At 46.1% G+C, this 17,348-nt stretch overlaps 1 long non-coding RNA gene across 2 annotated transcripts in view; it reads left to right on the top strand.

The window, feature by feature from the left end:
• Positions 1-16,540, top strand: part of LOC124472981 — a 28,566-nt gene extending 12,026 nt beyond the window's left edge. The window contains exons 3-5 of one of the 2 annotated variants that reach the window (XR_006956670.1): positions 3,387-3,573; positions 3,722-3,869; positions 16,292-16,540. This is a non-coding gene — a long non-coding RNA (uncharacterized LOC124472981). The remainder of the gene's footprint in view (positions 1-3,386; positions 3,574-3,721; positions 3,870-16,291) is intronic. The other variant, XR_006956671.1, reaches the window with a different exon arrangement.
• The last annotated feature ends 808 nt before the right edge of the window (positions 16,541-17,348 follow it).

Below are 17,348 nucleotides of genomic sequence, written 5' to 3'. Positions count from 1 at the left end.
AGCCCTTCAACACATCTCTGCTTTGTCTCTCATACCTTAGATCGCCACAGGAAGCTACTGACAGCCCACAGAACTCCCTCAGGAGTGATATGAAAGGTTTCTGTTTTACATCAGCACGCTCTACTGTACTCAGCTGAATCCCAATCAGAACATACAGCCTTTGTAACGTTTGTCTTTGAAAGGGTTGATTATCTTGTGTTTTTTTAATTAATCAAATTAATTGTCTATGAGGAGTTTTTTTTTAACGTTATTTTATGATATTCAGCCCTTCTTCATTCATCACTATTCCCCAACACAGACAAGTCAGCTAATAATAAAACCATTTGATGTCAAACATTTTATCTGAAATACATTTTGTTTTCACTATTTAGACCGAGCAAAAACTGGTTTGGTGAGGGCTTGAGGGATTCTCAGAAACCTTTTACATAGAAAATCTGTCTCCCGGTAACCCCACACATTCACGCACACACACACACACACACACACACAGAGCAGCACTCTTACTAAGCAAAACTTTTGGTGACCTATGGTCAAATGGAGATGACCCATTGGGCAGCTCCCTTGGCCACAACCTCCATCTTCCCGTATGAATTCTCTTGTTTACTTCTAACTGGAGCAGCTGTGAAATCTCAACTTTGTTCTCTGGGACGTTGACTCGTAGGCCACAGTAAGACCAAAGCAGAAAACGTTCTTTGGGATCCTCCCCAAAGCCAAGAGATAAAGCTTCTCGAAAAAATTTCTTCACGACATCCGTTAAAAATCAAGAGGCTGGGAGGAAGTTTGTCACCAGTGGTTCCTGGTGTCTTATTTTGTGGGGGCTTCATGTCCGACCCCCACGTCTCATCTTTGTAGAGTAAAACAGTGAATCATGCCACAATGTGTCAGTAATTACTGTAACTACCCTTCTTTCACAGTCAGATGTGACTCTCATCTGTCATCTTGCCATCAGCACCATTAGCTGCGGTTGCCTCAAAATGGTGGTCAGTGGAGTTGATAATGAATACCTTAAACAAACTGCATCCATGAGAGCTGCAGGCAGACAAGAGAGGCTCCTAAGCAAGCTGACTGCACTTCATTTCCTGGGAATGTGGTGTAAATTAAAAACTAATTTAAGGAGACACCTAGATTAAAAAAATAGAAGTGTTTTATTTCACCAATTTGCACAACTATTCCATTCCATTAGACGTGTAATTTCTGCTTGTCAGACACAGAAGGAAGTTGGCCTTCCCGGTGAAAGTTTTTTTTCAATTAAAGTAATGAATCTCGGATACCAGGGTTGAGACAGTGACTACATGTGTGTGTGAATATATGTACACGTGAACACAACAGAAAGAGCCACGGAGAACAAGAATCCACAACTCGTCACCTTGCTGTGAGGCACTGTATATAGTATATCTCTCAAATCCTTATCTTTAACCATAAATTGAAGGCAAAATCTGAGCCACTGTTCAAATCATTTTTTAAAGAACGATTATCACCCATTTTCTATCACATGGACCACATTTTCCACTGTGTGCCCCGCCTCGGGTCTGTCTTCGTTCGATCCAGCTCAAGCTTCCGTCCTCCTTCCCGACCCCCACCTCCGCCCAGCAAGTTGAAGCCCTCCGAGCTGGGCTGGCGGGGGTTGGGCTCCCCGGGGGGGCTGTAGAGGTGGATAGGTAGGCTACACCGCTGTGAAGGAGAGAGAGGCCCTGGTAGTGTGAAAAGCAAGAGGGTGTGCTGAGCTGTGTTTGTCTGAGCCTGTCAGCCTCAACCCACCCCTCTCACACACACACACACAGGCACACGCACACACACACACACACAGCCTGGAGACCTTATCTTGCACCCTATTGAACTTCACCAGTTTACCTGCTCACCGTGAGGATAAGCATGCCTCAGCCCACGCTGGTCATTACCTCCATCTGTAGGGGAGCCAGGGGGAGGGTGGGGGAGGGAGGGAGATTGGTCAGTGGGTATCGGTCCACCACCCTGCTAGTTGTTTGCTCCTCTCCTCTTTCCACTGCCCTCTGCTCTATCAAGTGCTGGGATTAAGCTCTACTTCGTATTTTTCACCCAGTCATCTTACTAATGACACACTCCCAAGATGTGTTTACTTACTGTGAGTGTGTGTCTGTTTTTTTCTTCATCAGAGGACAGGTATACCTCACCGTTAAAGCATTTGACAGCAGATCTAGCGGTTGCAGGTCAAAATCCAATTCGATTTTGGATTACAGCGTCTGCAAAGTGAACGTTCTTACAGTGTTGTTACCAGGCTCTAAGTTATGAACAGTTATCGTGTATGTGTGATTTGAATCTGAGCACTGCATACACACAGTAACGTAGGCAGTATCTCCAACTGGATTTGTAACTTTGTCTTATTACTGTGTGACTAGCGACAATATAACCTGCACTCTGTCACCGACTGCCTCCTCACCCTCCACTTCTAGGATGTGTGTGAACTGATGTGAAATCCGACGTGCATTACAGGATAAACCTCCAAGCGCCAGTGTCTTAAATGTCTGTGGTAAAGCGTGAAACCATCTTTAACATCTTTAACACAAAGGGATGAGATTTTTCGACAATAACCATCCGCTTGTTATCTTCAGTTCAGACCTTCGATGGTGAAAGAAACATGAAAGTAAAGTATACTCTCAACAAAGCACAAAGGAGCTTTGCCCCATGTTTGAAAGCCTGGTAAATACTGAACATTGTATTATAACGCGAGTCTGACGACCACATTTTGAGAATACCATCAATCTTTCCATTCATCTCAGGGTCAACACTTTTGATGTAGACTGCTGGAAGATGGAAGTTGGCAATGCAGCTCCATACAATACAGAACAAGCAGACCAAACCATCTATGATATGGAGCTTTTCTTTTGTGACAAATGCCATTCCTACAGGTTTCACAAGTTTAGCTCAGAGATGCCTACTTGGCCTTCAGATCATTATTTGACCTGGTAGAACTGGATGAATCGATCCAATGACGTACAGAAGAGATTCAAGTAAAACCTCTAGGATCAGTTTATCAAAGATCTGATTAAACGGTGGGATGGGGTAGGGGTTTGTCCCCGGACAGCCGCATGGCAACATCTACCACTAGAACAAGAAGGAATTTCGAAAAGATCTAAGTTACAGGTAGACCTAGTCATTGCACACATTTGGTTCCAATCCCTTTATCCAAATAGGTGCCCGACAAACAAGGGTTGTGTAAAAAAAAGTGTGTGAACATGCAGAGATTAAGACAACGTAAATCCAGCCACAGATAAGGTCTGGTTGTCTGCCTCCCTGCCCCCCTGCCCTACTGCCTCCTCCCTGCCCTACTGCCTCATCCTTGCCTGCCTGTCTGCTTGCCTGCCTTATCTGTGTCTGTCTGTCGTCTGTCTGTCTATCTGTCTACCCAGGACACACAAGGGTCTCTTTGACTGAGGTCGATTTGAGACTGACCCCAGTGGTTAATGAGAGTTGAGGGCGAGAGCTGAATCCAAGTGATCAAGCCAGACAACACTCCCTTGGCCCTGGGCCTGCCTGTCACTGTGATTTACCCACAACCATCCCAGCCCAGAACACAGACCAGACTCAATAGACTGGGTATGAGGGGGTTCGCTCCACAGTTTGCAGTTGCGGGACTCACCTATTGGTTTCATTGAACTGGTTGACTTAATTCAAGCTCAAGCCAAAAAGTTTATTGTATTTTTAGTATCAGTCAGGTTTGATCATTGTTTACCTGCCCTTGCAGACAGAAGCGTGGAGAATATTTGGACTCAGCTGTGGCTGATGGAGCTACGCATGTCAACTGGTCCCTGGATGGTGAACTCCCACAGCCTGTGTGCTAGGCTGTATATGCCTTTTCCTGTTTGGGGACCACTCCATCTGTGACACCTGAGGTAAAATAGATTCTCCCAATTATGCTTCCCCCTTTCCATCTGGAGGAGGAATGGTATTTACATGCCCCCCGCCCTCCTCTCATCTGCAGAAGCCTGCATGGTGCCTGAACCCAGGCTGCAGAACCTGACCCAAATCTGGCAACCCGCTTCTCACTGCTGCAGCAAACAGCAAACTTAGAACTCAGACACTCTCGCTGGAGGTATAAAGACCTAGATAACCAAAACGTTCTTTCTTTCTCTCTCTTTCTCTCTGTCTCTCTCTCCTCTTTCCTCTCAATTTATCCTCTTTGTTACTCGCTCATTTTAAAAATGTAAAGTGGGTGGGTGGGATGGGTGTGGTGGGGGAGGGAGGGAGGTAAATGAGAGAGGAGGAGCTGGTCTCTAAAACCTAATAAGAGAGAGAACCACAAGTTGGCAATCATGGCAATTATGATAATGCTAACTGAAACTTCTGGGAGATCAGCTAAAATTCTAATTTGCATTTATCACAAAGGGCTCAAATATTTACATCCTCTTAGCTCAAATGAACAGCATTTGTACAGTATTCTCTAGCTCTGACTTGACTGTGTTTAATCGACCGAAACAACTGTCTAATTGCGCTGTTTGAATTCCGTTAACAGTTGACTGCACTGCAGTGTAGATGGCTCTGTCGTCATGGGAGCAGTACCTCCACAGGGGTGAACTTTATGTCAATGACAGAACCTGGTGCCCAGTTAGTCTGTAACAGGTGTTTCTAAATCATTGGTAGATCTTCTTTTCTGGCTGTGTATATCAGGACTTCAGACACAGCCCTGTTTGAGAGCATTGCTGGTATTCAGCCCCTATGTCCTTGACGACTATTTGTAAAAGAGAGATAAAGAGTAAAGGATGGGGAGATTTTAAGACCCTGGTGTTGAATCTTAACAGATTCACTTCTCTAAGAGTGACGGTTTTGTTTAAGGGTGGTGAGGGGACAGGGTAAGAACAGATTCATTTATCAACATTAAGTCAAAAAAGGAGAGCAGGGGTCTGGGTGGGGGGTGCGAGGGTTCTTATACGCATGAGTGGGGACTGCAGAGTGTAAATGAGACAACAGTGGATGATGACTCCATCTCTCTCGTCCTCACTGAGTGTGCAGGATGTGCCACTGTGTGCATGGTAGAAAGGAGAGAAAAGGGAAAATGAGGTTCATCAATTACCCTCGGAAATCTTTTGGGTCATTGCGTTCTTGCTATTTGGCAGCTTGGCACATGGTGGCTTAACTCTATCGGCAACCGCATACTGTAAGTGTATCATTATTATTTATGTAAAAAAGAACTGACAGCCAGACTGACAACTGACATGGGATTACGTCCTAAGATTATGAAACTTGTTAAAGTATGCCTTACCCTCTCATCCGCTTCCATTACTCAACTCATTTCCAACTGTCACCTCGCTCCACCTCTCTCTCTCTCTCTCTCTCTCTCTCTCTCTCTCTCTCTCTCTCTCTCTCTCTCTCTCTCTCTCTCTCTCTCTCTCTCTCTCTCTCTCTCTCTCTCTCTCTCTCTCTCTCTGCCTGTCTGTCTCTCTCTTTCTCTCTCTCTGTCAACACACACATACACTTCACAGTCACACCATGGCAAAGAAGTGCCTGTCATTGATAGCGGCAGTGACAGATTTGCAGGTAGGCGTTGGGCGTGGGCGGGTTGCTAGAGTGTGCGGGAGGCCAGGATTCAGCACACACACTTCAAGTTCACAGCAGTGAGACATGATGGCACTGCCAGCACAGCAAACCTGTCCTCTTGATATCAAGAAACCCAGTCAGAGGAAGGCACGGCACCTAGGCTAAACGTTCACAGGGCTCTTTTATTGTTGACACAGCTGCCCGTGAACACATTCCGAGCACAAAGCAACAGAGAGAAAAGTGTATGCTTTTTCAAGCAGGATGTGTGGAAGGTTATGTCAGACTGGTGTTGGTGGTGCGATCACACAGAGAGGAGAGCCGTCTCCGTCAGTACTTACCCTGACAGGATCCCCTCCTCCTCCTCCTCCCGACTAGGGTTCATCATGTCCGTGTTTACACCCCCGCTCAGGTGAACCCTCAGCCCCTCCACCTCCTCACCCTCCTCGCCCTCAGCCAGACCTCCGCTCAGAGGAACCGAGGTAAATCAATCAAGCGCTCCCCATCAGGGGCCTCGGGGGACAGAGATGGTCTGGCTGGGGGAAGACATGGGGTCAACAGTCAGAGACAAACCACATACACAGGCTGGTCTACACAGTCCATGCAGTACTGGACATTAGCAATTCTCTATTTTGCTCTGGTTCAAGTGAGCATAATATGTAAATTGTATGTATGTTGGGTTGAGAATGTTGCTGAAAGCTAGCTAAGGACATATAAAATGCTTGGATGGATTGTTTGGAGACATATTTAGTTTGTCAGTCAATATATTGGGTTTTTGCTACTTCTGACAGGTATAGAAATACAGTTTATCATTAGGATGAAACAAATGCTGGAATAAATGCTGCTGTTATTTGAGTTACTATTAGTAAGAAATGGGATGTTTTGACTTAGCAGTAGCTTGAAAGGTTCCAGAGATAACCAAACATTTCCTGCAGCATTTCAATACTAGCAATTTCCTCTTCTGTTAATTGTCTACGGCCCAGTCTACGAGGTTTAAGTCTGCTACAAGAATAACAGAACAAACACAAAAAACTAAATGATTTTTGCTTTCAGAGCAACAGAAAGGCACACATCCAGTTTTTCAATCCGAGAAAACATTTCTGCTCGAGGCCTAATTGAGAGTTATTATGAAAATGTAAATTAAGATGTTCATTTTCTCTCATGTTGCTGAACATAATTAGCAGGTCTGACACCAACCTTCCAGATCAGTATGAGACTGTGGCAGATAATTAACAATCCGTGGGACCCAACTTTCCTGAAAAACACCTTTTCTCAAATCAATATCTGTTTCGTTTTGGTAATGACAAAAACATGAACCAACGTGGTGATGTGTTGTCTGGCTATCATCGCAGGTGGACTGGAATCCATTTCCAAACATTAACAAACACGGATCGCAACATCAATTCAAATCACATGGTGGGGATCGGGCGAAGCTTCCAGCACAGAAAGTAATTCCCTAACTCATAAAAGGGAGATCTGGGAGGCAATAACAAATTGCTTCTACTTCATTTGTATGTTTATTTAATTTAGAATTTGATTAAAGCAAAGTATTTGAAAACATTTGGAGGATGTTACCCAGGATTAGATGTTATTTTTCCAGTTCAGACCAGAATCAGTTCATGTGTATGCCATTTCATATTAAGAACGATTCAGAGAATATATAAATTGCATCACTAGTAAGACATCATGGGGGATATCTCTGCTTTTTCGCTGGTGTTGCTGTTTGACCTCCTGTCTCTGCTATCCATTCCTCCTCCCCAGAGTCACCCAGTAAATCTCTGTAAATCTAAACACACGCCTCTCCATCCGCTGAAGTGTAGTTTGATCACACGCCATGTTTGTTATCGCTTAGTGAGTTACTGTGGGATTAGAGTCTCTGAAGCAGGCTAACATACTGGCAAGTGGTGTCCTTCTTCATGCAAGGTCGTGTCAAGTGAAATAAACTTGTGTTCATTAAGTGTTCACAAAGCGGTCCATGGCTGTGCTGCATGTCTTTGAGCGTATCGGTGCTATCATGGATAAACGACGCATTGCCGAGCAGAAGAATATTCAGGTTTTTTTTAACTTCTCCATTGAAACCTTCTGTAACCACAAAACCAATTAACACCCAAGGTTGGACTCTGTGTTTTTCCGTTCAATAACACTGCCATTTTAATCATTACAAGAGATGTCACCCACGCAACTCAATGCTCCAAGGCCTTAAACATATCCAGTCTCTTTTCCACTGAAGCTCTATTTGAGTAGCATTTCCATCATGTTCCTCCACCTCAGAAGAGAACTGAAAGAGAACAAGAGAGACATGAACAGAAGTGGTACAAAGATGTTTGATTATGTCATTCCGTTTGACCAAAACAGGACAAAACATATACACCAATGTTAAACCTCGCAAGACAGCTGGATTCACAAGATCACAACCATGCAAGATTCCATCTTGCTGAGCTCCAAGTCTTTCGTTTATCATGATCAGTGTCCAATGAGGAGCGGCTGACAGCTACAGGAGTGGTTGAAGTTAGACCGGGATAGACGGTGATAGACAGATTGTTCATCCAATCACCTACCAAATATAGATTTTTTCTAAGTGCCTGCTGTTTTCCAAACAGTTTCCAAGGACGACTTCCCAGATGGATATGTGTGGCAAACTATCTGACGAGTCAGGTTACACCAATTTATGCTGTACAATCTATGCAAATCCCTGAGAAATGGATGTCTAAAGTAACACTGTTACAGATTACGCCATCGAAAGAAGAAGGGGCCATTCCCCAGCAGGGCTCCACACATCCAGACCCCCCACGCCACACACACACACACACACACACTCACACTCACACACGTTCAGTAAACATCTTCTGCTGATCTACCTCACCCAGTTCCAACTAGATGGAATCTCTGTAGGAGGCATTCAAACCACACACACACATTTGCCCAGATTGCCCACTGATTATTAGCCAGGTCCAAACCAGACTCTCTTACATTGCATTTGTACAGAGAGTCTGGGCTCGATCCATTGACAAGGGTTAACTTCCTTAAAGGCGGGTACTCTGTTAAAGTTTACAACTATTGGATCTGCCCAGAGCCACTCTGGATCTGGCATAACCAATCGCTAGCGTTCGCCTTAGCTGGAAACTCAAATGAACCCCATGGGGATCAAAGATTGTTCTTGCTCCGGCTTTAACTTCTGAATATTCAGCAGCGTTGCCACAACGGACCGAATAGCTTTGCTCGCATCTTTCTCCGCCGCCATTACTTAACTACAACTCAAACTAGCGCACGACATCAACGTTATCGTTCCCAGCCACTCCCTCTGTTCGCCGATTGGACCGGTGAAAAGTTTACCGGAGACATCTGACCAATATACCTCAAGCCCAGACGCAGTACAGAAGCAAAATGAAAATTGAGCGGAAGTACGTAGGAGGGCTGTTATGTTGGACCAACTGGCTACTGGGGTGTGGACCCAAATGCACGACTCCACTGAAGGTCAAGTTGACTGGTTTATTGAGGGTAGAGCCAGGCTAACTGACTATGTAAGATGGAAAGGATTTCAGAGAGAGAGAGAAAGGGTCGTGTAATTTTTCCCTTTTCGAAATATGTTCTCAATTATTCAATCTTGCTCAGAATAATATCAAGCAAAAGCAGGTCATCTAAGGGGATGTCTGACATGAAAGGAGAGATTTATTCCAGCTGCTCCAGGCTTCTCTCCACAGGACACCCACCTCTGCAAAAAACATTTCACTGCATCTAAGTCTGATTAATGCCAGGATACATTTTAAAAAGTAGCCTACAGTATGTGATGATAAAATATAATTTTTTACTACTTAAAACACTGATACCCATGCTTGTACAAATGACTAAGGTACATTTTTTAACATCAATTACAAATGGAATAGAACTCCTGATTTGATGTCAGATGCACCTTGACGTTTGTCAGGAGAATGATAAAAATTATGTATTGAGCACAGCGTATGAAGACAAGCAGCAGCAGACAGGCAGGCAGGCAGGTTTTTCTTTGACAGTGCATATTAAGTCTAACATCTGTGTGTGACAGGTGATGTGTCAAATCACTAAGTGACTAAAGCTGTCTCTCAGTCCTTGTTTGCCAAGAAACAAGTTTGCCTGTCACTGTGGAACAGTGGAACCGACTGCTCTCACACCAGAGACCTCCTAAACCCGGGAAGAAATAGTCAAGGGGTTGAAACCCTTTTCTTGTAAACAGAACAAAACAAAATCTGCGAAACTGCTTCAATCTGGAAAACGGGGCTAGCATCCAGAACAACCTTGGTTGGGCGAAACCATTAACATAAACATTGATAATGAGTTCTAACAGTGAAAAGGGGCCCCCTCAACATGTTTTCCACAATAGCTACAATATCCAATTACGTGCAGATGTTAACTTCACAGAGCTCTGGCTCCATCACATCTGGTGGTTGGGGGGAGAGCTCATTAGAACAAGGCAGTCGGAGCCCCCCCATCCTCAAACACGACTTGGCACTCACTTTACAACTGCGTGTTGTACATTTATAACAACCATTCCTGACTCCTGTAAACGTCTGGGGGTCTGGGAGTTGATGACAAGGCACGGAACTCAGTGAAGCTTGTCTTCTTCTCTGCCTTTGCGCCTACCCCTCTGAGATCCATACGACCAAGTGTGCACTTCTACTGATTATCTCCCCCAGAGAGGCTGGCCCGCAGAGCAGCTTGGTTTGGTGGCATCTTCCAATTAATGGTCAGTTTCATTGCTAATATCAACGGTCACCTGTCGGTTATCCAAAGTGAAGAAACTAGGAAGCAAATACTGCAATGTGAAATATACCCATGCATAGTGACTGTGGTGATGGGACACCAGTTAGTTTACCTCACTGGTAAGTGACTGGTGTCCCATACCCGGATCGCATCTTGAGATTGGCTGCCTAAAATCTCCCCCCTGTGGAGTCCAGTCCACACGGTGGTATCTCTGTAACACCCCCCCCCCCCCCCCCTCCTCACCAAAATTACAGAAATTGCAAAGTAGACATTTCAAAGTGTCAAGGACACAGCGGGAGTGTGTGAGAAACCCCCTTTATTCCATTAGGCCATCAGGACATGCGATGTCAAGCGGAGGTCCCATGCTGACAATATAATTGGCTTCTTGTACTGCAGAGTCAGAAGCATTGGTACTGGGCTCCCCAGGAGAATGATGAGCATATTGAGAGGGGGAGTGAAGTAAAGTTTGTTGCCTTGCAAATATTGCATATATTGTGCAAAATTCACCACTGTGGCAACTACAGTATGTATCTATCGATAAAGACATAAAGGTGGGGTCTGCAGACTGTGCTTCTTTATTCCAAGCCCGATCAATTTGTTGATTTGAGAGACATTCTGAACTGCTTCTTCAGTTGCTGAATCTATAAATAGGCCATGTGGGGATTTAGCCACACCACAGTTTTCACACAGTCCCAGCTTGCGCCGTCAAAACGTGCTGCTCCCAACTCAACAACATTAATCACTCCAGACTTGAATGGCTTTGATGAATTCACACGGTGTGTTGGTAAACCGCGCCCGTCTATAAGGGTCTTCTGGGCACAGAGGCAGCGAAAACATGACCTTTAAAAGCTGCTTTGTTGAGCGCTCCGTTCTTGCACACATTGCAGTACCTTGCTTCCGTGTCCCCCGTAGAATTAGGTTGATTGAGCGTGGCCCAAATTGGATCTCGCACGCTTGGAGCCAGAGGCCCGTTAAATGGGATGGACCGTGAGGCAAAACAAGCTCTCTGACTAGGCTGGCAGACAGGGCCTGTCTCCCATCAAATGATGAGGCCCTGGATTTGAGGTTATAAGGGCATGCTGGGATTGACTGCTGTCGTGATGCTCATTTGGAGGGTCTTTTCGGCCCGTCGTGCCTGAGCGCCGGTTTAACAACAGCCGCGGTTCTGCTCGTGCTTCTGCTCATTATGCACACGTCCTCTCCTGTCTGAGCCCAGCACACCTATCATCATTTCACGGAACATTGTGAATCAATCACTAGTCGAAGTTTCATGTAAACATGTACATTATCATGAGTGATGGAATGTATACAGTCGAAATTGGCCTTCCATTTCTCACTTTGCCTGCATAGCATTTGCTCCGTTTGTCTGTTTGTTGTGTTGCGCACCGTTGGCTGCCAACAGACACATGCATATGTTGTCACAATCTCCGAAGCATCCGTCACAAGCCCTCTCATATCTACCCTGTCTAAGAGAAGTATGTGGGAAAACAAACTTCAAACTCACATTCTCGCTTGATATCGCACTAACAAGTCGGCCATCTTCCCCTGCATGCTTCTGTAAAAGCCTTTCATCCACCCAAATGTCTCCACTGCGGCGGCCATTAGCATCAACCAGATCACAGCGGAGAGAGCTGTTTGAGACAAAATTAGGAGCAAATCAGCCTAGCAAAGTAGAACTGATGTGAGATATTGAGACAGATTTGGAGAGATCTCTGCTTCTCGCTCTCTCTCTCTCTCTCTTTCTTCACTCTCTATCTCTGCAAGGAAGGGGCTGGGATGGGGCTGGGGATGGGGCTGGGGCTGGGGGTGTGGCTGGGATGGGGGTGAGGACATGAATCGGTTTAGGAACAGAGCTTGGAAATAGGTTTGGGGACATGGCTGCTGGGTGAAGGGTCTGGGCATCGGACCGGTAGGACTGGGGACAAAGCAGATTGATAGCTAATGATGGGGGTAAGGTTTGAGGGAGAGGAAAGGAGCTGGGGATGAGGATGGTGTTCTGCCGGGCAGGGGCGGGGGGCCGACAGACAGTTTGCACAGCTGGGCTCTAATGAAGAGAAGGACGTGTGACTGGTCCACAGATGGAGATGTGCCAGGGGAGATCATCCCGAGCACAGTCAGAGGGCTCCCAGGGTTTTAATTACGCCCCTCAAAAAACGATGGAGAGGAAATAAAAAGGACGAAAATCGAAAAAAGAAAGCGAAGACAAGGCTGAACCACTGTCACATAAATCATTTATGACTAAGAACAGGGAGCTTTTCCAGACAAGGGACCGTCTGCCGTGACACCTACAGAGTTTATTAGACTTGGGTGCGGGGGGGTGGGGGGGGGGGGGTCTGGTGTGTCTCGGGACATATGGGAGGACGGCGGGGTGCTGGGGAGTCTCCACGAGGGGTAGAGGGGGGGGATGATGAGGGGAGAGGGTGGGTGGAAGGGGGGGGGGGGGGGGTGTGCAGGACTTCATGATTTGTGATCAGTGATGGATTCCGACAGGGGGGACGATGTGGTGAGAGGCTGGCGTGGGCGAGGGACGCGGCCCTGGCAGAGGACCCTCATTGATTAGCGAGGGGGATTTATCTCAGGAGCTCTTGGCTGCCATGGCGATGCTGTGAGCAGCCGTGTCCACGCTTCAGCTTTTAAAGAGCCAGCAGAACATAATCATTATGCACATACGAATTCAACTGTTATGTTTTCATGAATCATATACGAAAGAATCATGATGCAAAACTACAATTTGTGCATTTAGAAAGCATTTGCTTGAGTTATCACATACTCATATAAGAAAGCTTTTAGGCTCACCCTATATTTGCCCTGATGATTTTACACTATTAATCGTTTGTGCATAGACTGTATAGTCATTATATACATAGATACAAATAGCAGAATAGTGTCTTAGAATGCATGGTGCAAACAATACAAAACAAATTCTCATTATTGAGATGTGCATAATCTTCATCCCTATTGTGGATTCCCGTTTTGAGAACGCTTTCTGAAAAGTATGGCCCAATTTAACAATATAACACATAACAATCCCACGTGGGTAAAAGCATAAACAGCAGCTTTGTTGTACATTAGTAATTTATGACTCTTGAAAAAAAAAAAAGCTTTCAAGTACAAATGAGCTCATTTATTTTCCCCCAAGAAGAATCAACAGTTTTGTTCCCAGTCAACAGTCAGTGAAACAGCTCCATCTTAAATACAGGCTTCTTTCTGTCAGACTGGCTGATGGGTTTCAGTCAAATATGTTTCAGCTTGTCAATTGCCAATAACAATTACCCTGATTGTCTTAATAATCTGGGAATCTGTCTACGTCTTGTCTTGACATGTCGGATTGAAGACGGTGGGGGTTAATCGCTTTTCCAGCTTTCATCATGTTTCTAAAGGGCCATCACTGTAATCATTCCAAAACGGCTGGAGAACAAATCGCCAATTAATGAGACAAAAAATCAATGTGTGAGAAATGCTAATACAAACAGAATGAACGGAATGTTCACCCACGTGCTCAAGCATCCGCTTCCTCCCCCCCCCCCAAACACACACACACAAACTCAAAAACCCCTCCCTTTGCCGGACAAGCAGATCATCCGGCCCCACACATCCAGCATGGGTGTGACATGCACACTGACTATGCCTAACAAAGAGCAGCTGTTTGCCTGACTCATGCAGTTACACATCCCTGCCTGAAGGGGGCCTCGATTGTCCTCCACTGTAAAAGGAGGGTGACGCGTGGGACGTTCAATTCAGGTCAGGAAACAGCTCGCCTAGTCATGGCCTTGGTTTGTGTCTGACAGGATCTGAAGCAGAAGGTGAGGGGGTTTAGTGATTTGACTCACTGTGTAGCTAGGATTTAGCCGACATCTCAATCATGTGTTGTTCATGTCTCTGTCAGACACCTTGGAGAATTCAGAGATCTGGGGAAGGGATGATCTGAACAAAAGGTTTTCTACACTTCAGAATATCAATTTAAGGTTATCTCCTTGGTTGTGAGAAAATCCTTAAGATAGCACCTGTCTGGTACCGGCTAAAAGGGCTTGTGTTAGCAGCTGGAAGCGAAACAGATTTTCCAGAAAGTTCTCCTACATGGATGTTGTTTCTGAGAGCGGATCAGTAAGGTGACACCACCCTCCAGTGCTCTACCTCTGACATACCATTCATCCATGAGGACCATCTGCCCTTAAGAACCATGACAACGCTGGATGAAAGCCCATGGGAACCCTCAGACTGTCTGCATCAGCGATGGAGCTCCCGTGACCCCTCCCTCCCAATGACCTTTGGAAGCCCTCTGGTCTCAGCCCACCAACACCTAAACTAACTAGCCAGCGAACAGCAACCCCCTCTATAACCATCAGCACCCTTGCTCCTAGCCTCGTGGGCCCACTAGCCTTCTGGCTCCCTGGCAGCTGAACCCAGGTTGATGGAGAGAACCATTACTCAGCCTGAACTTAACCCGGGACCGGGGAGACAACTGCAGAGCAGAGGAGAGACGAGCTGGCGAGAGCAAGGGAGAGCGGGGGAGAGTGACTGGATTGATAGAGTGCAGGGAGGCTGGGACAGGATCAAAGCCTACAGGCCGAGATGGAGTCTGTCGGTCAGAGGCTGAAGATATATGGTCGCTGACAGCCGTTGGAACACTGTGGAATAGACCAGAGGGAGAAGAAAGCACAAGGGATCTTTTGTGTATGAATTATCTATTGAGCGGCTGAAATTTTCATGCAGGTCTTCATCCTCCGAATAGGGTTGAGACGTGGAGGGATGGAAACGGATAGGTTAGCTAGTTGGGGCGATGAAATCAAGTCCGAGCGAATGGGCTCTGTTGATTGGCGGATGTGAGAGCGGATTGGCCAAAATGATGAAGTGGCCAAGGGAGCTGATTGGTCCGGGGCTGTGGCAACCATTGTCAGCCGTGATGGAGCGTTGTGTTCACTGTGATGGGGCGATGTGTCACCCGCCTCTGGCTTCAGTCGCCACAGGGGGAAGCCATTACTATGATCGATCCCTTCCCTAGTACGGGCTCCTGGTGTCTCCAGGGTGGAGGAGGAGGAGGAGGAGGAGGGAGGTATACTGCTGTCAGTTAAACAGGGGCCTGGCAGGAGAGCGTTCTGTAGCATAGAATGGAGCCAGAGGATAATTTGTCAAAGGGAAAGTCATCGTATTACCCTTTCTCTGTCATCGGCACCATCGCTGGGGCCATCACCGCCGCATCTTCCGCCATCAACTTCACTGATAACATCACCATCAAGGTCATTGTCAATGCCGTTACCATTATTGTGGCCATTGTGGTTTACGAGCTTTCCGAACGCAGTGAAATGATGATGTTTTCACTGATGTCCATCTGATAACCATGTACAGAACGGTACATTTATGTGGGAAGGCTTCAGGACTGTTATGACTTGTGGAGATTAGAGTCTTTAGCTTCAGCTTTTGGAGATGACACTTTGGAGCTCACAGGAAAGTTCGAGAAAACTCATGGTGTCATAAAAGCCAAAGAGGAAAAAGACTGGAGTAAAAAGGACAAAAGTGGAGAAAGAAAAGTAAAAGACAAGAAAACTAGAATCAATAACAGTAGAGCAGAACTTACAGTAGGATCGACAAACTCCCACTGCAACAGCGCCTTCATATATTTCCTGTAATATCACAGAGATGGACAGCACACATCATAGCCTGGAGTAAATACTAGGAAGAACATCTTCTCTGTTGAAAGGCTAAAGTAAAAGTGAAGCCAGAACAGTCTTTTGTTGGCCTCTCAGAAAATGTTAATATGCTGCATTAGAATTTACCGGGGAAAAAATAATACAAATTGACTGTACTCAGATATACAGAACAATAGTGTACCTTCACAAATATATCCTCTGATGTCTGTTTTGTGAATTTGGCCTTGCAGCACCCAAATCCTACGTGCCACCTGAATACAGGTTATTTTCAAGAACTACGTCAACATATATTTGGCTCTGCATATCCTGCTGCCATTGTTCCAGAATGCCTCAAACGGTATCAAATTAAATTAATTTAGATGGTGCGCTTGACTTGTTGTTGTCCCCCTCTCCTGCAGCATGCATGGGAGCATCAAACGAGACGAGCGGGGAGCTCTCCCAGCAGATCCAGAGGAGAGCCAGCTCAGCTCCCTGCGTCTGGGCTCCGTGGCACGATAGGCCAGTCACAATCCACCGTCTCCACCCCAGACCACCTGGGTCTCTGCAGAGTGGGAAAAAGCAATCTGTGCAAGAAGCCTGGAGCCTTCAGTACACAGGGTTTGAACAATACGCTGCACCACACCTTTCTTTCTCCCTCTCTCTCTCTCTCCCCCCCCCCCCTTTAGCCAGTAGAAAACACATGATGTGTGCAGCCCCAATAGCTGCAAAAATTTGGAAAAGATGTGCTGATGGTAATTCCCTGCGTTAACCGTGCATCGCTCCCGTTTCTCTGCATTTGGTGAACGTGCATGAAAGGGTGGGACATGCGTGTGTGTGTGGGTCGTGTGCAACATTTGTCTCCAGGATGTCTCCCACTGTCTTGGTGGGCAGGCAGATATTCAACGCCCTGTGTAGGTATGTGTGTGTGTGTGTGTTCACATGCTTCAAGAACAGCATGCAAATTCCTGTGGCCCCCAACGTTTTATTTTCCTTGGATGAAAACACAGGTTTGCTGTTTATCCGGGCTATCAGCATCTGGCACCTATTACCGAGGAATGAGAACGCAAGCTTGGATTATTAGGATTACTGGAGGATTGGTGGGGAAAGGATCCATAGCCTGCTTAGTATAGCAAAACCTCCCCTTACCCAGCAAACAGGAGACAGACAAAAAGCTGCAGGCCATTCCTACACAATAACAGTTGGAATCTAGCCCCTTTCCCTGCAGAACGGTACATGAGAAAAATCCCCTCAGCAATCCCCTCCCAATCGGCTTTTACCGATTCCCCAAGCACACGAATACACGCACGCACCCAGACGCACACACACAACACAAGGGGAGAGCAAGAGCGAGAGGGAGGGAGAGAGACTGATAGGGGGGGAGAGGGAGATAGAGGGGAATAAATGCAGGGAGAAAAGGAGAGATAGAGAAAGAAAGACAGATACACAAAGAAACACGATGAACTTCCTCATAATCGG

Source organism: Hypomesus transpacificus, chromosome 10, assembly GCF_021917145.1.
Source record: "Hypomesus transpacificus isolate Combined female chromosome 10, fHypTra1, whole genome shotgun sequence".
Lineage (NCBI taxonomy): Eukaryota > Metazoa > Chordata > Actinopteri > Osmeriformes > Osmeridae > Hypomesus > Hypomesus transpacificus.
This window is presented reverse-complemented; position numbering and strand designations above follow the sequence as displayed.